Source organism: Petaurus breviceps, unplaced genomic scaffold, assembly GCF_028583685.1.
Source record: "Petaurus breviceps papuanus isolate PSGF00001 unplaced genomic scaffold, PetGlider_PUasm1.0 90205, whole genome shotgun sequence".
Lineage (NCBI taxonomy): Eukaryota > Metazoa > Chordata > Mammalia > Diprotodontia > Petauridae > Petaurus > Petaurus breviceps.
Window position 1 is genome coordinate 1,233,053 of NW_027187196.1, and position 23,608 is coordinate 1,256,660.

The following is a 23,608-nucleotide window of genomic DNA, read 5'->3' on the forward strand; positions in this document are numbered from 1 at the left end:
ATCTTTCCCTACTAGAAAGTTAGGGGGCATGATGGGGAAGGATATCAAAGAACAGATTGGGGGAAGGGGTATTCAGTAGGCTTGTTGTTTTGGGGTGGGGGTAGGGGAAAGACGGGGAGAGAAAAATTTTAACTCAAAATCTTGTGGAAATGAATGTTGAAAACTGAAAACAAATAAATAATTTTAAAAATGTTAAAAAGAAAAAATAAAAAAAGAAATATAAACAAGAAATAAACAGATGATATTCACTTACAAGTTAAAATTTAGGTGCTGAACCTACCACAAATTTGTCTTTTCCACTAATAAGTTAGTCATAATCTCATGTCAGTAGGCAAACTGACAAACACACAAATAATTGGCTGTCAACACTAATAAACAATTAATCTGGTCAATGTTTTAAATGCAGAAGAGAGTACTGTAAGGGCTAGCAAACCATTGGTCTCATTTTTTAAAAATTTCTAGAATATCCTGGAGCTGACATGTAGTTACAATCCAAAATACCATTGAGCAAATATAGGTGGCTTCTCCAGAACAGTCAAGGCATTTCTCATCCAGAAATATCTAGTCATAGAGCCTTTCATGTTTGTTTCCACATATTCCCTTCTTCTTATACCCAAGACTTCAGAAATAAGATGCTTAAGATCCGTGCTTCTATATTTTGTATATCTCTTATCTCTTTTGTGGCGGGGGGAGATATCAGCCCAACCCTTCTATGTCTTCCTATGTGTTTTTATGACAGGGGCTATATCTGGGATTTCACTGATCATGGGAACTCCATGAATATGGAAGTTTCCTCTATCAAACTCAAATAGGTATCTTCTCAACAAATGACAGTCTTGGTGGGGGAGCCAAAAAGGCTAAGTAGAGGAAGAACTACAGCATAGCTCTCACAACATTCCTTTCCAAACAACTTTAAAACATAATTCTGGGACACAGCATCCAAAAAAGTTTTAGTGAAACATTTTTCCAGCATAAGACAACATGGGAGGTTGGAAGGAGAGGCCTGTGATGATGGATAAGAGTTAGCACAGAGGTAGGAAGGAGAGGTCTGTAACAATGGGGCTTTGCAAAGCCTCAAAGTAAAAAGCAAACTGAACACCAGCCCAGGAAGATTACTGGAAGAGCTAAAGAAAGAGCAAAAAACGATTTTAAAAATCAAATAAGAGTAGTAGAAGAAAAATTGGGGAAAAAATGAGAGTGATTCAAGAAAATTATGAAAAGAGAATTAACAGCTTGGTAAAAGAAAAACAAAAACTGCTAAAGGGAAAATAACCCTAAAAAACCAGATTTGACCAAATGGTAAAATAAGTAAAAAAAATGTCAATGATAAAAATAACTCCTTAAGAAGTAGATTTGGTCAAATGGAAAAAGAGGTAGAAAATCTCACTGAAGAAAATAATTCCTTAAAAATGAGAACTGGGGAAGTGGAAGCTAATGACCTTATGAGACACGAATTATCAATGTCAAAAGAATGAAAAAAAAAGAGAAGAAAATGTGAAATATATTACTAGAAAAAATAACTTCCCTGGAAAACAGATTGAGGAAAGTTATTGGAGAATTCCTGGATTACCAGTATTATAATGAAAAAGAGCCCATACATCATATTTCAAGAATTTATAAAGGAAAATTGCCTTAATATCTTAGAAACATAAGGTAAAATAGAAATTGAAAGAATACACTGATCACTTCTTAAAAGAGATCCCCAAACGAAAACTCTCAGGAATATTATAACCAAATTCCAGAGCTCCCAGGTCAAGGAGAGAATAATGAAAGCAGTCAGAAAAAACAAACATTCAAATACTATGGAAATACATACAAGAATTAGCAGCTACCACCTTAAAGGAGTAGAGGGCTTAGAATATGATATTCTGGATAGCAAAGGATTTAGGATTACAAACAAGAACATACCCAGAAAAACTAAATATAATGCTTCGGGGGGAAAAAAGGGGAATTTAATGAAAATGAGGACATTCAAGCATTCCTGATGAAAAGACCAGAGCAGAACAGAAAATTTAATATTTTAAAACAAGACTCAAGAGGAGCATAAAAAGGTAAACATAAGTAAGATATCATAAAGAATTCATTAAGGTTAAACTATTTACATTTCTTATGGAAAGATGATACATGTAACCTTTAAGAATTTTATCATTATTAGAGCAGTTAGAAGGAGTTTATGGAGGGAGATGGCATGAGTTTGAGTCAATTATGTTGGAATAATGTCCAAAATAAATGAAGGGTTGAGAAAGAAAGATGCAGTGGGAGATGTGGAAAGAGTGGAAGAATGTGGAAAATCATCTTACTTAAAATAGGCACAAAATATGGATTTATTACAGTGGAGGGGAAAATGGTGGGGGAGGGAAACACCTGAACCTCACTCTCATGTAAACTGGTTCAAAGAAGGAATGTATGTGTGTGTGGGTGCGCGTGTACCTATGTCTGTGTATCTCCAAAGTCAGAAATTCATCTTACCTGACAAGGAAGTAGGAAGGGAAGGGGATAAGAGAAAGGCGGAGTTTTCCCAGGGTGGGGAGATTAAGGGACATAAAGGTCAAAAGCAAAACAGACTTTTGAGAAGAGGATTGAAAAAAGAGAAAAGGATGAACAAAATAAAATAAGGAAACATACAGCTATTAGGGAATAAAAACCTCACAATCAATTGCAGAAAAGCAGAAAAATTAAAAGTAATCTGTACAGACGATAATGCAATAAAAATTACATTCAATAAAGAGCCATGGAAGCATAGATCAAAAATTAATTGAAAAATAATCTAATCCTAAAGAATGAGTGTCAAACAACAAATCATAGAAACAATCAATAATTTCCTTAAGGAGAATAACACATGACACATTCATTAAAGAGAATGAGACAACACACCAAAATTTGTGGGATACAGTCAAAGCTGTACTTAGTGGGGAAATAGTGCTCAAAAAAAGTGTATCAATAAAAGAGAGAAAGATCAGATCAATATATTGGGCATGCACCTAACAAAACCTAAAATATCAAATTTTTTATTAAATTGGTTTATTTACTTTTAGTTTACAACATTCAGTTCCACAGTCCCTTGAGTTTCAAATTTTCTCCCCATCCCTCTCCTACCCCACCCCCATCATGGCAGCATGCACTCGAGTATAAGATCTACAAATATCTTCACATTAATCATAAGTCAGATTGTAAAGTAGGATTATAACTGATGGAATGATCAGTGGGAAAGAGGAAACAAAACAAGAAAGAGAAACACAGCAAAGTAGTTTGTTTCTTTGCATTCGAACTCTACATCTCTGTCTTTGGATGTGGATATCTCTTTCAATCATGAGTCTTTTGGAGTTGTCTTATAACCTTATATTGATGAGAGGAGCCCAAACTATTGAGGTTAGTTGTCACACATACATTGTGTCTGTGATCGTGTAGAGTATTCTCCTGGTTCTGCTTTTCTCGCTCAGCATCAGTTTATATAAGTCTCTCCAGGTTGTTATGAAGTCTGTCTGTTCCTTATTTCTTAATTCACAGTAGTATTCCATTACATTTATATAATACAACTTGTTCAGCCATTCCCCAAATGATGGGCATCCCCTTGATTTAGAATTCTTTGCCACCACAAAAAAAGGCACTATAAATATTTTTATACATATGGGTACTCCTCCCACTTCTCTGATGTCTTTGGGATATAACCCTAGAAGTGGTATTGTTGGGTCAAAAGGTATGCACTTATTAATAGCCCTTTGGGCATAGTTCCAGATTGCTCTCCAGAATGGCTGGATCAGTTCACAACTCCACCAACAATGTATCAGTGTTCCAATTTTTCCACATCCTCTCCAGCATTTATCATTTTCCTGTTTTGTCACCTTAGCTAATCTGACCAGTGAGATGTGGTACCTCAGAATTGTTTTGATTTGCATTTCTCAAATCACTAGTGATTTAGAACATTTTTTCATATGCTTATAGAGATCTTTAATTTCATCCTCTGAGAGCTGCCTATTCATAACCTTTTACCATTTATCAATTGGGGAGTGGCTTGTATTCTTAAAAATTTGACTCAATTCTATGTATATTTTAGAAATGAGGCCTTTGTCAGAGACACTGGTTGTAAAAATTCTTTCCCAATTAACCACTTCCCTCTTAATCTTTCTGATATTGGCTTTATTGGTACAGAGGCTTTTCAATTTAATGTAATCAAAATTATCCATTTTGAATTTTATAATGCTCTCTAACTCTTGTTTCATCATGAAATCTTCCCCTCTCCATAGATCTGACAGGTAAACTATCCCTTGCTCTCCCAGACTGTTTACAGTATCAGCCTTTATACCTGGACCACACACCCATTTAGACTTGATTTTGGTGTACAGTGTTAGATATTGGTCTATGCCGAATTTCTGTCATACTATGTTCCAGTTTTCCCAGCAGTTTTTGTCAAATAGTGCATTCTTATCCCAAAGACCGAGGTCTTTGGGTTTATCAAACAGTAAATTAACTATACTCATTGGCTGCTGAGTCTCGTGTACCCAATCTATTCCATTGATCCACTACTCTATTCCTTAGCCAGTACCAAGTATTTTTGATGGCTGCTACTTTATAATACAGATTTAAATCTGTTATGGCTAGGCCATCTTCTCTAGCATTTCTTTTCATTAATTGCCTTGCTGTTCTGTACCTTTGGTTCTTCCAAATGAATTTTGTTACTATTTTTTCTAGCTCTACAAAGAATTTTTTTGGTAGATTGATTGGCATGGCACTAAATATGTAATTTAATTTAAGTAAAATTGTCATTTATATTATATTAGAAAGAACCAGCCATGAGCAATTGATGTTTTTCCAATTAGTTAGATCTGACTTTGTGTGAAAAGTGTTTTGTAATTGTGTTCATATAAGTCCTGGGTTTGTTTTGGCAGGCAGATTCCAAAATATTCTAAAATGTCTACAGTGACTTTAAATGGGATTTCTCTTTCTATATCTTGCTGTTGGATTTCGTTAGAGATACATAGGAATGCCGAAGACTTAAGTGGGTTTATTTTATATCCTGAAACTGCCAAATTTGTTCATTATCTCGAGTAGTTTTTTACTTGATTCTCTAGAATTCTCTAAGTATATCATCTGCAAAGAGTGATAGCTTAGTTTCTTCTTTGCCTAATTTGATTCCTTCAATTTCTTTTTCTTCTCTTATTGCTACTGCTAACATTTCTAATACCAAATTGAATAAGAGGGTGATAGTAGACATCCTTGTTTCACCCTGATCTTATTGGAAATGCTTCTAGCTTATCCCCATTACATATAATATTTGCTAATGGTTTTAGATAGATGCTACTTATTATTTTAAGGAAGACTCCATTTATTCCTATACTTTCTAGTATTTTTAATAGGAGTGAGTGTTGCATTTTGTCAAAAGCCTTTTCTGCATCTATTGAGATAATTATATGGTTTCTGCTAGTTTTGTTTGTTGTTGATGTGGTCAATTATACTGATAGTTTTCCTTATATTGAACCACCCTTCCAAGAAATCCTACCTGATCAAAGTGTATTATTCTCATGATGAGTTGCTGTAGTCTTTTTGCTAATATTTTATTTAGTATTTTTGCAACTATATTCATAAGGGAAATTAGTCTGTAATTTTCTTTCTCTGTTTTGCCTCTTCCTGATTTAGGTGTCAGTACCATATTTGTGTCATAAAAAGAATTTGGTAGCACTCCTCCAATTTTCGCAAATAGTTTATAAAGTATTGGAGTTAATTGTTCTTTAAATGTTTGGTAGAATTCACTAGTAAAGGTATCTGGCCCTGGAAATTTTTTCCTAGGGAAAAAAATACAACAAGCCTTGATGGCTTGTTCAATTCCTTTTTCTGAAATTGGGTTAAGTAGTTTACTTCCTCTTCAGTTAGTCTGGGCAACTTATATTTTTGTAAATATTCATCCATTTCACTAAGATTATCACATTTATGCCCATACAATTGGGCAAAATAATTCCTAATTATTGTTTTAATTTCCTCTTCACTGGAGGTAGATTCACCCTTTTCTTTTTCTTTTCTTTTTTTTTCCTTAGCAGGCACAGTGCGATTTATTTGTTTATAAAAAAAAAAATCTATGTTGTTGCCACAGCAGCTGCCTGGGTCCTCTGGGCAGATACTCGAGTGTGAGTCTTCACAAGATGGTTGGTGAATTCCTGATAAGGAGACTTAGTGAACATAATCTCCTTCCACAGGTCTGGGGTTAGATAGCTGTATGTCTGGGAGATGGCATCAAAGGGTAGCTTTAGCAAAGTTGGCCAAAGTGGCAGTACAGCCTCTCACAGAAGTGTAGCAGTCATCAATTCCAGCCATCATCAGGAGCTTCTTAGGCACAGGAGCTGAGACAATGCCAGTACCTCTAGGGGCGGGGATCAGGTGAACCAGAACTGACCCACATTGCCCAGTGATCTTGCAGGGTACTGTGTGAGGCTTGCCAATCTTGTTCCCCCAGTAGTCACGTCTCACAGGAATGATGGACAGCTTGGCCAGAATGATAGAACCATGAATAGCTGTGGCCACTTCCTTGGAGCACTTGACACCCACACCAACATGGCCATTGTAGTCACCAATGGCCACAAAAGCCTTGAACCTGGTACATTGTCCAGCTCTAGTTTGTTTCTGAACAGGCATGATCTTCAAAATCTCATCTTTCAATGAAGATTCCAGGAAGAAATCTATGATTTCAGACTCCTTGATAGGAAGGTTGAAAAGAGAGATCTCTTCTAAAGACTTGATCTTCATGTCCTTGACTAGCCGGCCCAGATTAGTGACAGGAACCCACTCCTTGTCTTGGGCCTTTTTTCCCCGAGCCCTGCAGCCATGGCCCTGGCCTCGACCTCGGCCCCCACTGCTGAAGCCACCGACACCAGGGCCCCTGGGCCTCCCACACCTCCTGCAGCACTGGGTTGTTTGCCATTTGGTGTTCACTAGAAGTAGAAGCTAGATTCACCCTTTTCATTTTTGATAGTCGTAATTCAGTTTTCTTGTTTCTTTTTTTTTCTATCATATTGACTAATGGTCTATCAATTTTGTTGGTTTTTTTTCATAATACCAGCTCTTAGTTTTATTAACTCAATAATTTTCTTAAATTCAATTTTATTAATCTCTCCTTTGATTTTCATTATTTCTAATTTGGTATTTAATTGGAGATTTTCAATTTGTTCTTTTTCTAGCTTTTTCAGTTGCATGCCCAATTTATTGACTTCCATTTTCTCTATTTTATTTATGTATGCATTCAGGGATATAAAACTTCCAAGGACTGCTTTTGCTGCATCCCACAATTTTTTGTATGTTGTCTCATTATTGTCATTCTCTTGAATAAAGTTGCTTATTGTTTCTATAATTTCCTGTTTGACCCACTCATTTTTTAGGATTAAGTTATTTACTTTCCAATCAGTTTTTTTGTCTATCCTTCCATGGCCCTTTATTACATATCATTTTTATTGCATCATGATCTGAGAAGGATGTATTTACTATTTCTGCCTTTCTGCATTGAATTGTGAGGTTTTTATGCCCTAGAACATGGTCAATTTTTGTATATTTGATATGTACCACTGAAAAGAAGGTATATTCTTTTTTATCCTCATTCAGTTTTCTCCAGAGGTCTACCATATCTATCTTCTCAAAGATTCTATTTACCTCCTTAACTTCTTTCTAGTTTATTTTGAGGTTAGATTTATCAAGCTCAGAGAGGGGGAGATTGAAGTCCCCCACTAGTATAGTTTTGCTATCTATTTCTTCCTCTAACATACTTAACTTCTCCTTTAGGAATATGGATGCTGTACTGCTTGGTGTACAAATGTTTAGTAATGATATTGCTTCACTGGCAATGGTGCCTTTTAGCAGGATATAGTTTCCTTCCTTATCTCTTTTAATTAGATCTATTTTTGCTTTTGCTTTGTCTAAGATAAGGATTGCTATGCCTGCTTTTTTTTTTTTACTTCAGCTGAGGCATGATATATTCTGCCCTAGCCTTTTACCTTTACCCTGTGTGTATCGCCTGTTTCAGATGCATTTCTTGTAAACAGCATATTATAGCAGAATGGATTAAAAACCATAATGCTATCAGCCTCCTTTTTATGGGAGAGTTAATCCCATTCAAATTCACAGTTATGATTACTATCTGTATCTTCCCATATTTGTGTGGCATAATTTACCCTTTGCTGCTTCATTCTTTCCTCTTCTTCCATTGCAGTCCTTTTGCAGCCCTTAATAAAGTTTTTTTTATCATCATTTTGTGTAATTTATACCCACACCCTCTATTTATTTATATTCCTTTTAAATGCTGCCATAAGTATAGAATTCTTGATATTAACAGGTATCAGTTTCCCACATAGGGATGTAAACACTTTGCTCTTATTAAATAACAGGTTGTGTGTGTGTGTGTGTGTGTTTTTCCTATTTACCTTTCTATGTTTGCCTTGAGTCTTGTGATTGGAGGTTAAATTTTCCTTTGAGCTCTGGCTTTTTCATCAGGAAGTTCTGGAAGTCCGTTATATCATTGAATGACCATCTCCTTGCCTGGCAGATTATACTCAGTTTTGCTGGGTATGTCATCCTTCATTGTAAACCAAGCTCTTTTGCCTTGTGAAAAATCATATTCCACTTCCTCTGACCTTTCAATGTAGAAGCTTCCAGATGCTGTGCGATCCTTGCTGTGGTTCTGCAATATTTGAATTGTTTCTTTCTGGCTCCTTGTAGTATTTTCTTCTTTACCTGATAGTTCTGGAATTTGGCTACCAGATTTCACGGACTTTTAAATTTGAGATCTCTTTCAGGAGATGACCAGTGGATTCTCTCAATTTCTATTTTAACCCTCTGGTTCTAGGATCTCAGGGCAGTTTTACTTGATGAGCTCTTGGAAAATGTTGTCCAGGCTCATTTTTTCATCATGGTTACAAAAATTGTATCATTATTTCAATAGATGTAGAAAAGCTTTTAACAAAATACAACAACCATTGCGATTAAAAAGACTGGAAAGACAGGAATAAATCGAGCTCTTCTTAAAATAAGCATATCTTTATAAATCCAAGAGCAAACATTGTCCGTAACCAGATTAAGTTAGAAGCCTTCCCAATAAGATTAGGGGTTAAGCAAGGAAGTCCATTAGTGTCACCACTATTATTAAATATTGCATTAGAAATGCTAGCTATAGCAATAAGATAAGAAAAGAAATTGAAAGAATTAAGACTAAACAACAAGGAAACAAAACCATCACTCTTTGAAGATGACATGATGATATACTGAGAGAACACTAGAGGTGAAACAAACTAGTTAAAACAATTAACAAATTAACAACTTTATCAAATTTGTATGAAATAAACCCACATAAATCATCAGAATTTCTATATATTACCACAAAATCAGGCAGGAAGAAATAGAAAGAGAAATTCCATTTAAAATATCCACAGACAATATGAAATACTAAGGAGGCTACTTGCCAAGACAAACTCAGGAACTATACTAACACAAGTACAAACACTTTTCACACAAACAAAGACAGCTCTAAACAACAGAATCAATTTTAATTGCTAATAGGTAGGTCAAGCCAATATTACAAAAAAGACAATTCTACCTATATTTATTCAGTGACATGCCAATCAAAGTAGTGAAGAATTATTTTATAGAGCTAAAAAATAATAGCAAAATTCATCTGGAGAGCAAAGGGTCAAGAATATTAAAGAAATCGATGAAAAAATGCTGAGGAAGGAATCCTGTGTCATATTTAAACTTTATTACAAAGTGGCAATCGTCAAATTAATCTGATACTAGATAAGAAACAGAGTGGTAGATCACTGGAATAGCTTAGTTATACCATATGCAGTAATAAATGACTGGAGTAATCTAGTGTTGGATAAACCCTAAGATCCAAGATTTTGGGCAATTACTCACTAACTCATAAAAATTGTTGGGTAATCTGGAAAGCAGTTTGGCAAAAATTAGGCATAGACTAACATCTCACAACATATACCAAGATAAGGTCAAAATGTATAAATTAGACATAAAGAGTGATATCACAAGCAAATTAGAGGAGCACAGAAACATTCATCTGTCATATCTATAGATAAGAGTTTATGGACAGAGAGAATCATGGGAAGTAAAATGGATGATTTTGACTGCACGAAAATTTAAAAGTTTTGTACAAACAAAACCAATGAAACTAAAATTAGAAGGAGAGCAGAAAACTGGGAGGGGGAATTTATAGCAACTTGATCTAAGGCCTAATTTCTCAAATATGTAAGGAACTGAGACAAATTTATAAAAATATGGTCTATTCCCCATTGATAAATGGTCAAAGGATATAAACAGGTAGTTTCAGGAGAATAAATCATAGTTACCAATAATCATATGAAAATGGGCTAAATAACTATTAATTAGAAAAATGCAAATTAAAACTCTGAGGTACCCCCTCACACCTATAAGGTTGATGAACATAACAGAAAAGGAGAATGACAAATGTTAAGAGGGATGTTGAAATATTGGGACACTAATGCATTGTTGCTGGAATTATAAACTGGTCCAACCATTCTGGAATATAAATTGGAACTATGTCCAAAGGGCTAGACATTTCTGTATATCCTTTGACCCAATAATACCACTACTAGGTCAGCATCCCAAAAAGATCAAAGGAGAAAGAAAAGGACCTATATATGCAAAAATATATTAGCATTTAATTTTATGGTGGCAAAGAATTGAATATTGAAGGGATACTCATCAGTTGAGGAAAAGCTCAACAATTTGTGGTACATGATTGTGAGAAAATACTATTGTGCTATAAGAAATGAGGAAAGGAGTGGTTTCAGAAAAACCCTGGAAAACTTATATGAACTGACACAAAGTGAAATGAGCAGAACCAAGACACTTATACATAATAATAGCAATATAGTAATTATGACCTACTGTGAAGGACTTAATTACTCTAATCAATACAATGATCCAAGACAATCCCAAAGGACTCATAAAAAATGCTATCTATATCCAGAGAGAACAGATGAACTGTGAGAGCAGAATGAAGCATGACTGGAGAGAGAGAATTAAGAATGTTAAAATAATGTAATATTATTATTATTAAAAATAAAAAATAAAGTTAAAAACACCAACAATTGATCGTCTTAAAGATTTGTATAGAGTATTGAGCAATTCAGTGACTTGTCTGGCATCACAGAGCCCATATACATCAGAGTCAAGTCTAGAACCCAGATTTTCACGGCTTCAAGGGCAGCTCTTTATACACTACATCATACTTCCTCATAGATGGGCTTCAGGAATGGAAATTTCATCACACTGTAGCCCACCTAGTAATGAACGTCTGTGAACTTAGCTCAACTGCTTCTGATCAATAGATATACATTCTCTTAGTTCTACTTTATTAGGACCCGTTAGAGCTTGGAGGCATCCTTAGGCATAGCCTTTGAAGATAACCCAGTTACCCCTACACTAGGCTTCAGGAGATAAGGTAACTAAAGAACAAACTGTAAAATGATCTTGCATTGCAATTGGATGACTGTTGATAATGATGGTGGTGATATGGTACCATTATAAATAATAAACATCATTAGGAAATCAGAAAATATAAAACTTGGAGGAGACCTCAACAGCTTTCTAGTCCAAACCCTACACAAATGAAATCTCCATCATAACATGCCTGAGAAGTAGACAAACAGCCTCTGCTTGAAGACAGTTAAGGAGTGGAAAGCCAGCATTACTTAAGGCAGTTCATTCCAATTTAAGAAACTCTGTTAGACCATTTTTTTCCTAACATCCAACTTAAATTTGTCTCTTTACTTCCATTCATTTACTCCTCATTCTGCCTTCTGGGGCCAAGCAGAATAAGATAACACAAATCCCTCTTTGATATAATGGCCTTTGAAATACTTGAAGACAATGATCATCCTCCCCTCATATTGAGTTTCTGGTCCACTAAAACATCTGAATCTTTTTCACAATGATTCTGTAACCCTCTTAGACTTGTGAATATGATTTTTCAACTCGAATATTAGACTTTACATTTATCACTACTGAAGTTTGTATTATTAAATTTAGCCCAATGCTCAAGCCCAGTAAGTTTCTTTTGAATCCAGACCCTCACTTGCTGTATTACCAATCCCTTCTGGCTTTGTGACACCTGCAAATTGGAGGGGCATGCTATCTATGGCTTTATCCATGATAAAAATGTTAAACAGGGTCTAACACAAATCTTTGGGTTACTCCACCAGGGATCTCTAGCCACAATGACACTGAACCATTAACAAATACTCTATGGCCAGCCATCCAGCTGATTGTGAATCCATCTGATGTTTTTGTTGTTGTTTAGTCATTTGTCCACCTCTTCTTATCTTTCCATTTTCTCCACAAGAATACTATCAGATAACTGACTTCAGTGAGGATCTACTTATAACAAGGAATCAGTCTAGTGAATTCTATAGTCAATTTGCAAAAGAGAACAGACATGGAAGCTGCCCCTACAATCCTCTGGTTCCATGTAAGGCCTGTGAAAGTATGGTATGAACAATGGAGATCTCTTTGGAACTCAGTTAATTTTCCAAAATAATTCTCCCTATGATCTGCATTTGTACTACAGTCACTTACTGGTAGAGTCTTGCCTGAGAGAAAAATCAGATTGCTTCTGACTGCTAGAGTAGAGAAAGGTATTTGTGTTACACACTTTGTGACTTCTCTCTCCCTCTCTCTTCCTTCCTCCACCCTCTCTGTCTCCCTTTACCTCTTCCCCTCTCCCTCCTCCCTCCCTCTTTCACCCACCCTCTTTCCTTGTCTCTCCCTCTATCTCTCCCCCTCCTCCCTCTCCCTTTCTTCCTTACCCTTTCTCTGTGTCCATACACTTATAGTTCTGACTCCTCAATTGTCTGCAATGACTTTTTAAAAATTCTCTTTCTACACTCTGAGAAAATTAGAGGAAATTTCAAGCCTGAACACTCACAAGCCCATTATTAGTGGAAAGGGTTAGAACTTCAGCTCTAGCATAATGTCAGTGGAGCAGGTATACAATCTTATCACAGATGACCTTTAATTATTGGAAAGATATTCTATCTATCTCATATTCACTGCTTTGTCTTACTGGGCAGTAGATGTCTGCTGTGAGGCATAAAGGATTTTTTTTGTCCTAATCCCTGTGATATGACATGATTAATGAGATGAAATTCCCATTTGGAGTTTCCTACCAATCAATAGGCAGATGGGCAGTAGTGGATGTCTAACAACAAGACAGCAGGAGATGCTTAAGCTCTTGCTACTTTTATAGAGAAAAAATATTTAGAGAAATACCATTTAAAGCAACAGTCAACATTTTTCATACCTGTTTTCTTTAGCAGGTGTGTTTATGCCTTTGTTACTTCCAGCTCCTCAAACCTCTGCTGACTAATAAAAAGCTCCTGGTGGCTCTGAACCTCCAGAAGCTAAGTAAGGTTTAGGAGGAGGAACAAGTAGCTTTCTTAGAAATCAGAATCTGCTGCCAAGAAGCACTCACAGGTAACAGGTGGGAAAACAGTACACTTTATCCAAGGCCTTATTCAATTCAAGAGTAGCAAAGTGACTACTGGTAGCACTCATCAGCTGATAGATCTGGAATCCAATTTGCTAGGGAAGGCATGTCACAGGCAACCCTACTATGCATGCTTTTATTAAAGCACAAAAAGAAATCTAAACTTTTTTTTAACAATTTATTGAGAAACTTAGACATATCATTTACATCACAGACATAACTAGGGCAGGGCAAACAGGGATTGGCTCGAGGGGAGAAAATCTGGAGGGTGCCAACACTACTTTCCTGGGGGCTGCTTTCTCTTCTGCCTGCACTATTATCAGACAACCTAATCTAATACTGTCCTCCTTCCTACATCCAGTTCCACTTTCTGCAGAGGAGCCTTGGCGTATTCTGAGGTTTACTTCTTCCCCTGCCAGGCTACCACACCAAATGAGCCTTCTCCCCTTTCACTTGCTACAGATGAAAATAATGCAAGTTACAGTTCTGATGCATGTCTTAGTCACAGTGATCTCTATCCTTCTATATTTTACCCTGAGGCCAATTACAACTAAACCCTTTTGTTTATTACATTATTTTAAAAATGACACAAAAAGAAAAAAATATATTTCTCTACATTTTCTTGCTGAAAAGGAGTTGTAGGAAAAGCCTGAAAGATGATAGGAGGGCTTGGACAAACCACAGGCAATTTGAACACATTTTTATAATAGTGCTAGTGAGAGTTGCAAATGACACTACACCATTTTATTTTATAGAATCATTCTGGAACATTTTGAAGTCTTTCAGAAGTTCAAATGCAGTAAATTCCAGTATGCAGCAGAAAAGAAATAAAGGGGAGCAGACGGATCACCCATATTTAGAATCATCAAAGACAATGGCTCCAATTTACACTTGGTGCACACTCAGGACCATGGATAGCACACAATTATCATGAAAGCAGGAGAGAAAAAGTCAAGGGACTTATTTGACAAAAGATTGAAGGTCCAATGTGTCATCTGGGCGATTTTCTGTCAAGTAATAGGGCAAGTGTGCTCACAGAGGAGGAGGAAGTTCTTTTGGTACAAAGATTGTGGGAAAGCGATTCCTCCTCCCCACACCACTTCACGGGCAGAAGCTACTTACTCTACGCCTTCCCTCATCAGGAAGCTACCAGTTGTGTTTTTGGCTCTATCACATAGCTGCCCATGTGTCCCATTTTTATAATGAAATAGAAATGAAATGTCCCTGCCGTGTCTTTAAATCAAAAAAACACAGAGGTAATGATAAATAAATTAGAGATGGGGAAGATCTATTGGATTATCTAGTCCATTTCCCTGCTTCTGCATTATTGATTACTCCCATATATTTTCTAGCTCCTCTCCTATGTTACTTGGAAAAGTCTTCAGGGAGAGGGCTCTTTTCTCCAAACACTATTCAAAGTGTTGTAAAAATCTTAAAGCAACATACAAATGCTCATTTTAATTGTTATTGCTATTTTTGTTGCTGTTATTATTATTACTTGCAATTATTGAGCCCAAATTCTTACTCTTCTACTTTTTTCAGGTCCAATTCCCCACTTCCATTCTCCCTCCAGGGTCAAAACTGACTTGGGAGTTACAGACCATTCACTTTCTCTTACCCAGGGTTTCTTGGCGAACATTATAGTCAAGGATATTTTATTAAATGTTTAACAAACAACTCTTCAGAAAAAAAAGTATATGGTACACATTTTTAAAAGTTTAATCTGTATTATTAACATTTTCTCCAGCACTTTCTTAAGTATAGACAGTCAACCAAAAAGTATATGTTTTGTAGCTTTTCCAATTTCTAGGATATAAATGCTCACACTGAAAATTTAATCTCTGCACAGCCTGAGCAGTTGGCTCTAACACTGTGCTAACTGCAGTCTGGTTTCCTCAATCATAAGCCTCAGGCATTTCTTCCAGAAACCTTACAGAAATTCCTGCTGAAGGTAAGGGAGACACAAAGGGGAATGGTAAAAAGTGGGCTTCTACTCTCCTTGGTTCCAAAGTTTCAGAAGGCCATACATCCTTGTGGCCTTAGCAAAAGAGACTTGGGCATGGAAAATTTTCTTCTAACCTCTCCTTTGAAGTTAATCCTCAAGTTTCTAGGAGTCCTTGCTATGACTTACAGTCCCTACTATCTTGATCTCTTCAGCAACAAGCAAGGTGAGGTAATGTGGTATGGTGTGGTTCAAAGGGCTCCAGTTCAAATCCTGGCTCTGTGAGAAAATGTTTGGCCTTGATGAAGTCATAACCTTTTTTTGGTGGGGGGAGTCTCAGTTTCTTCATCTGTCAAATGAGGTGATTGGCCTCAATGTCATCTGAATTTCCCTCCAAGTCTAGATGAAGGATCCTAAGCTGTCCCCAAGGAATGGACCCGTTCAGGTCTGAAATGGATGGGAGAAATGACCTGTGTGTGTTCTCTGATTTGGTATAACTCCTGCACTTTTGTACACTTAAGTCATTTGGTCCTCTCCCATAAAATGAAGCTCTGTGACTGGCTGTTTACAGCACTTTGGTGCCATTTTTTAAGCAAACAAAGGAAGGGGAGTAGCAGCATTGCTGTATTGTTCTAAACAGTTCATTTTTTAGGAAATTTCTCAGACAACCATCTCAAAAAGAAGATGAAAACGACATTTTAGACAACTGTTCTCTTACTCTGCATCTGTATGGGAACTGCTGTTGTTTGTCTTGGGGAGAGGACCAATCACACCATAGGTAATGTCTTGACTTGCACATGGTTTGATTTAAGTAAGGCAGAGGGGCATAAAATCTCCAGGCTCACTCTCTCTTCCTGACTCCAGTGGTAGAACAAATGCCCAGGAAGGCCCACAATGACCCAGGATGGTGTGGCTGCAAAGTCCTTGAGTCTATTCAGAACTCCATTCCATTTGCTTCCAGTTAAATGAAAAGTATTCCAGGTCTTCAGCTAGAAGGGAGTGAGTAAATTACTCCATGTACAATCAACCCACTCCATCATTACAGCCTTGGATTCAGAGTCGGGAATCCTGCATTTGAATCTTCCCTCTAACCCAAGCTGTGTAACCACTGGAAGCCTTCATGGAGGCTTGGGGTCCTCATCTATAAAATGAAAATAATCATTCTTGCGTACTCTGCAGAACTGGGAGTAACATGGGCAAACAGGCCTTTTCTCTTGGGATTCTGACATATGGGTAAGTATAGCTCTTCCTGCATCCTCTCCATGGGAACTGCCATTCCTGTACATTGTTTAGAATCATCTCATGGTCCTCTGGGGGCCCACGTAGCCAAAGTGCCCAACCACTGTTGGCTGCCACCTTCAAGGTCCCTCTCCCAGACCTACATGTCCCTCATCATCCTCAAGAGTCTAAAATGCCAGCATGTTTTGTCCCAGAATACCTGCACTTGAAGCAGGAAGGCCCTTTGTGCTTCCACCCTATTCCACCACTGACCCATAGACTTTGTCACCCTCCTCACCAATAAGTTTGGGTCCAGTTGAAACGACTCTTGGTCAGGGTTCTGATTATGTTTCCAGGAAAAAGGCATTTTGCAAACCTTAAACCGGTTATAATTACAGTAGAATTGACAGTGTTCTAGGAAGGAAAACCTCTCCTAGAAAGGTTCACATTTCCCTTATTAAAACTACGTGCTTCCCCATTTGAGGAGTATGACTCCAACTTATAGTTAATGTATAATTGAAAATATTATCTTTCATTTCTTAGGAAAATCCTCCACATTAGCATTGATTCTCCGACTGAGATTACATACTACTGTATGTAGGCTGGATGACTTAGATTTTATCATAGCATTCTATTAAAAATCATACCAGTCCTGGATAATAAAAGCAGTATTTTATTTTGCGCTTTTCTCACAATAACCTTGGACAAGTACTGTATAATCCTTGCCATCTGACAGCTGAGGAAATTGGAGCTGAGAGGGGTCAAGGGACCTGCTCATGGTCACAGAGCGAGGTAGGAACTGGCAGAGCTTGGGCCTGGACTCCTTGGCTCCAGGTCCAGTGCATATGCATGTGGTCTAACAGACCATGCGAACTCTCCAGTGCTTTGATTCATGGGGGCACAGTGTTCTCATTCAGGACAGTCTCTAGTTGCATTTACACAGACCCTCCAGAATACCAATTTTCTACTGGTTCTTTGATCTCACCACATGGGCAGTCCCTCTAATGATGTAGCTCATAACTCACCCATCCATGTCAGACCTGTGTTACCTTGGCTATGTCCTTCAGTAATTTTGCCACAAGCAGTTTAGCCATGGGCCAGGAGCCTTCCTCAAGTTCTTCTGACATTGTAAGGACGCCATATAAGATTTAGAATTGGAAAAGTCCTCTGAGGTCATCCAGTATGACCACTATTTATCTTCAGAAACTAATGAGGCCCTGCTTTTAGAGGCTAGACAGGTAACCCAAGAAGACATAACTCAAAGTAACATGTTGCAGTAGAAAGAGCTTTGGACCAGAAGGCAGAGAGCCTGGCTAAGGGTCCTGGTGCCGTTACTAATTCAGACTTTGACTCCTCACACCTCAGTTTGCTCACCTGGAACATGGAAATGATGGCACAAACAAAGTCTCACATCAGGGATTATATAGCCTTCTCCTGGCTCAGAGAATGTAACAACCTTCTTGACCCACTGCCCAATCACAAAGAACCAAGGTGTGGGCATTCCTGAAAAAACAAGCCTCCTACCACAGGCTCCAGGTGCACTTAACCTAGGGGCAGGGAAGATCTTAAAAATTTACATTCCTATAACAAATACATATAGGTCTACATGGGACTCATAGGGAGGTATCAAATGCTATCTTGGGAATCCTATTCATCTTTCTCCATGGGAAATTCTGATTCCTGCCTGCAGAATAGCCACAGAAGGGACTATGGGGATTCTTACTCAGGGAAGGGAAAGGAAGGAAATAAGAAGTAATATAGTGCCTACTATGTGCCATGCACTGTGCTAAGTGAATTTTACAAATGTGACCTCATTTAATCTTTGCAACAACCCTGTGAGATAGTGCTATCATTATCCCCACTTTACAGTTGAGAAAACTGAGGCAAACAACTTGCCCAGGGTTATATACATAGTACCTCCAGGGAAGTGATTTTGAAGCTCAACTTACTTATTTAGTTATTGCCGCTTAAAGAGGAAGGGATGAAACATATCTGCAGGTGAGGGAGAAAGAGGGAGAGAGGTGAGGGGGAAGAGAAAGAAGAAAGGAGGGAGAGAGAGAAAGGGAAAAGGGAAGGGAGGAAGGGAGGGGGAGAGTGAGAGAGATACACATAGAGAAATTTCTCACCCAAGGGGTGAGTACTAGGGAGACAGGCTGGAAAATACGTAGGGGGAAGGCAGTTTTTCCCTCCATGTCTTCCTTCCAATGTCTCTTCTCTTTCTGGATTCTCCCCAAACAGTGCCTGGATCCACATGTGTCCTCTCCTGAAGAGGGGAGATCTCATGGCATCTTCTCCCTCATGCAAGCATGCAGGCATACCAAATAATCATTCCACAAAGAGGAGAGTATTGCCTAAGCAGTAACTTAGGAAATGCCTCAGGATTTAGAAAACCAAGTTACATAAATATGGAGTATCAAGTCATACTAAACAGTTGTAAGAGGTAGATATAGAACACTATGAACAGGGCAGGGGAAGGGATGATGGTGGGAAGTCAGGGAAGATCTGTAATAGTAGGCAGCACCTGAGCTGGGCTTTGGCTAAATGAAAAATATAGACCTTTCCAAATCCCACATGACAGTATATCAGGGTCTCTTTGTTTTTCAAAACCACCTCCATGATTTTTTTTAAAGAATTTTTTGTTAAGTATGAAATTCTCTTTCAGTAAACCAAGGTATTATGGGTGATGAAACAGTTTGGTTCAAGACAGGGCCATATGAGTAACCTACCCTATGACATCCTAACTCTGGATTTTTAGCCATAATCAAACAAAAACATTTTTCAATGAGTATTTTTGTTCCAAAAGGGCCTAGAGGAAAGCATTTGATCATTAGAATAGTCATTAAGGATGCTTAAGAGTATCTTGTTATTATTACAATTTATGCATGCTCCAAAGTAAGGAGAAAAGCAAAAGGAAATGATATTTCCATCTAATCAAAGGATGCAGGTGGTGAGTGGCCATCAGGAATACCTTGAAAAAACAGCTTTATCCTAAACTTGCCTAAGTGCACTAATTACTCAAGATAAGGGAGAAAAACTACAGAAAATCTGGCCAAAGGCTTAAAAATGACAAAGGAAATACCCAATTCAATAAGAAATGGCCATATCCCCAAATCTCCCTTGAGGATACAATGAAATGAAAAGCCTAAAGAGCTATAGAATTCTTCTACTAAAGGCAGAGTTCCTCAGACCTGATCCTTAGTTATACAATCTTTCCATTCTGCTAGCTCTTGTTTGGGAAAAAAACATGACTGCTTGGGCACTAAAGCCTTTTAGTGGTTGAAGTGTGCACACTTAGTGAAAGTATTGATTCTCTAGATAATAGGAAGCTTTGACTAGAATTCCATTCCTCCAAGAAATCGTTTCACTTGCATGTCTCCTAGGTTGCCTAGAATCGGTTTGTATAAAATATGCATTCAAAAATGCCTTAAGTGACACAAACATTGTTTCCAGTGAAAGGATTGAAATTAGTAGAAAAAGTAAAGATTTACCAGGTATAGAAATTCAAGAGATAGCATGTTACATAGTGGGAAAATTTCAGTCTGGAGACACCTAGGTCCAAATGTGACCAATGCTCAACTAGCTGTGTGTGACCATGGTCAAGTCATTTAATCTCTCTGTTTCCTTATACATAAAATGGAGATACTAATGTTCGTACTGCTTACTTTACAACATCATCCTAGGCTCTGTTAACTTCAAAGAACTAATATAAATGAGACCTAAATATAATAATAAATATAAATGAGACCTAAATAAACTGCCTGAAAACTACAAATGTAAGCGTGTCTATCAAGTGACAAATTTCTAATTGTGTATATGTGTACCTGCCTTATATGTTTATTTCCAAAAACTGACCACAAATTGTCACACCTTGTTTGGAGCCTTACCCTGTAAATGACAGAAACACTCGTCACAGCCATTTGACCCAAACACACATAACTGATTCATGTATTGTTCACCTAACAAATTATGTCAATGGCAGCATGGCTAATGTAATTCACTGTGAGCAATTGATTGTCAATACATTATCAAAAAGACCCTTTCAAGCTGATTTTTAGTGTCATATAGACAGGATTTCAGCAAAGAACTTAGGACTTTGGATTTGCTGGGAAGAAAATTGGTAGAAACTGAATATCAGGGAGAACTAAGAAGTGTGAAGGTCCTGACTTGAGACTTAAATGAACAAAATGACCATCAAAGGGGGTGGTGGTGAAGAAAAAGCAGTGGTATAAAAGCCATCACAGGCACACATGACTAGAAAAGATGGCTAATCATGTATCAAAAGTGAAAGATGATAGATGGATCACTCTAGCCCTGCTCTATAATGCATGAAATATTAAATAAACCAGACACAGGACAGCAGAACACTAGGAGGTTCGGGGGGGAGGGGGTGCCCTCTTAAAGGATTTATGGGAGAATGTGAGTAAGAATTGCAAAGCATGTGAAAGAATGAGGGATCCATGGAAAGAGCAAAGGGGGCTTGGGTGCATGACCCACGGCAATAATTTTGTTTAATTTCTGACTGGGGATTGTACAAGACAAAGACTGAGATAAAAGCCAGAACGAAAGCAGAGGTTAAGGCCTAGAACAAGCCATCTCAATTAGACTTGTAATGGGAATGGCAATGATACTACTGAGAGAGCATGATAAATGAGAGCTGACTCAACTTATTCACGGGTTCCAGAAGAAGTTCAGGATGGACCTAACACAAAGTCTCAGTTTAAGAAATGAGGCTAGAAGAAAAGACTGAAAACAATGAAGAAACATCAAAGTCAAGAGAAGCTAAGAGGTAACCAAAGATGAAGAGTAACTCTTCAATGAATAAAAGTAAGTCTCAGAGGAAAAAAATGATTTGACCACAAAGACTGGAAGAAAGGAAGAAGGGGACCAAAAAGTTAAATTAGAATACTGTAAGAAAAAACTGGAAAGAGGATTAATACCTTGAAACAGAAGGTGGAAAACTTGGCCCAATGAGAAGACTTCCTAGAAAATTGAATGAAGAAAAAAAACTAAATGAATCCCTGAAAACATGAGAAATATTAAAACAAAGTAAAAAGATTGAAAACAGACGAAAATATAAGGTAATGACTATTAAAATGAATAAACTAAAAAATAGCTTGAGGAGATATCATTTAAGAACCAGACTCTGAAAACCATGCCCAAACAAAAATCCTGGACACATTTCAAAAATATAAAAAAGTCAACTGTGTGAAGTAATTAGAACCAAAGGGCAAAGAGAAAATAGAAAGAGTCCACTCATCAGCTCCTGAAAGAAATTCCACTGAGAAAACTTTCAAGAAATCACAGACAAAATCCAGAGCTTCCAAGTCAAAGGAAAAATTCTATAAGAAATAAAAAATTCAAGGACCAAAGAACCAGTCAGTTTCATATAAGACTATGAAACAACTATTGGAAAGGAGAAAAAAAAACTTGAAATCTTGGAGGCAATATTTCAGTAGGCAAAACTAAAAAAATTTTAAATGAAAAACTTCTGCAAAACTAAGTATAATCTGAAAGAGGAAGAAGAAATAGAAGCCTAATAGAACAAAAGACGATAAAACATTCCTAATGAAAAGATCATAATTTAACAGAGACTCTAAAACACAAACATAAGGCTAAAGAAAACTAGAAAGATAAATAGCTTTAAGCATCTAGAAAAGGCTGAACAATGTTGATGTTTCTATAGTCTAAGAGTGGGAGAAGAGACAAGGGGCCACTCAAAATCCATTTCTCTTCAAGGCTTAAAAGAGGGAAAGACCTGAGAATGGTTTTGTTTCATTTTGCTGATTTTAAGAGAGCAAAGTAAAGTGAATGCAAAAGGAATATGCTAAGGAAAAAGAAGATACAAATATGATGGTGGTGGGAGAAGATATCTTATGAACCTAATCCTTAGGCAAATCAAGTAAAGGAAGATGAAATACACAAGCACAGTGTTTGGTGTAAAAATAAATTAAACTCACTTCTGGGGGATATGATTGAGAAAATGAAAGACTACTCATTGTCTCCAGGCCTCAAGAAACCACAAAATACCCAAAATTAAGAATTATGTGTGACAAGCAAGCAATTATAACAGTCTTCACAGGCCAAGATGCAAAGAAGCCCAAGGGGGTAACTATTTGATGAATGAATAGTACAGAAGTCTAACTCCTAATCATTTCATTATTTGTTTGTTTATTTATTTTTAGTTTTCAACATCATTTCCAGAAGATTTTGAGTTATAATTTTTTCTCCCAGTCTTTCCCCCGCCCCCACTCCAAAATAGAGAGCCTACTGAATACCCCTTGCCCCAATCTCTTCTCTCTCCCATCCGCTAGTAGGGCAAGATGGATTTCTATACCCCAGTGCCTGTATATCTTATTTCCCACTTGCATGTAAAAAAACAAAATTTTTTAGCATTTGTTTTTAGAACTTTGATTTCCTGATTCTTTCCCTTCTTCCCTCCTCACCCACCCCCACTGGGAAGACAAGCAATTCAATATAGGTTGTACATGTGTAGGTACGCAAAACATTTCCATAGTAGTTATATTGTGAAAGACTAACTATATTTTCCTCCATCCTATCCCACCCCCACTTATTCTATTTTCTACTTTGACCCTGTCCCTTTTCAAAAGTGTTTGCTTCTAATTACCCTCTCCCCCAGTCTACCCTCCCTTCTATCATCCCCTCTTTTATCCCCTTCCCCCTACTTTCCTGTAAGGCAAGATACCCAATTGAGTGTGTATGTTATTCCCTCCTTAAGCCAAATTCAATGACAGTAAGGTTGACCCATTCCCTTTTACGTTCCTGCTCTCCCCCCTCCATTGTAATAGTTTTCTTTTGCCTCTTTTATATTTAACTCCGAATCTTTAACACCTTCATTTCTCACCCTCTGCTCCACCAGGTCCATGATTCCGGCACAACCCAACCCAATGGTTTCCTCTTGGAGATAAGCTTAGAAATTTCCTTAAAGTTGGAGACAT

At 37.3% G+C, this 23,608-nt stretch overlaps 1 long non-coding RNA gene and 1 pseudogene across 1 annotated transcript in view; both read right to left on the reverse strand.

Annotated features, from left to right (window-relative positions):
• Positions 1 to 23,608, reverse strand: part of LOC138176827 (uncharacterized) — a 231,994-nt gene that overhangs the window by 150,827 nt on the left and 57,559 nt on the right. The window lies entirely within an intron of this gene.
• On the reverse strand, positions 6,065 to 23,535 carry LOC138176822 (small ribosomal subunit protein uS5 pseudogene; annotated as a pseudogene).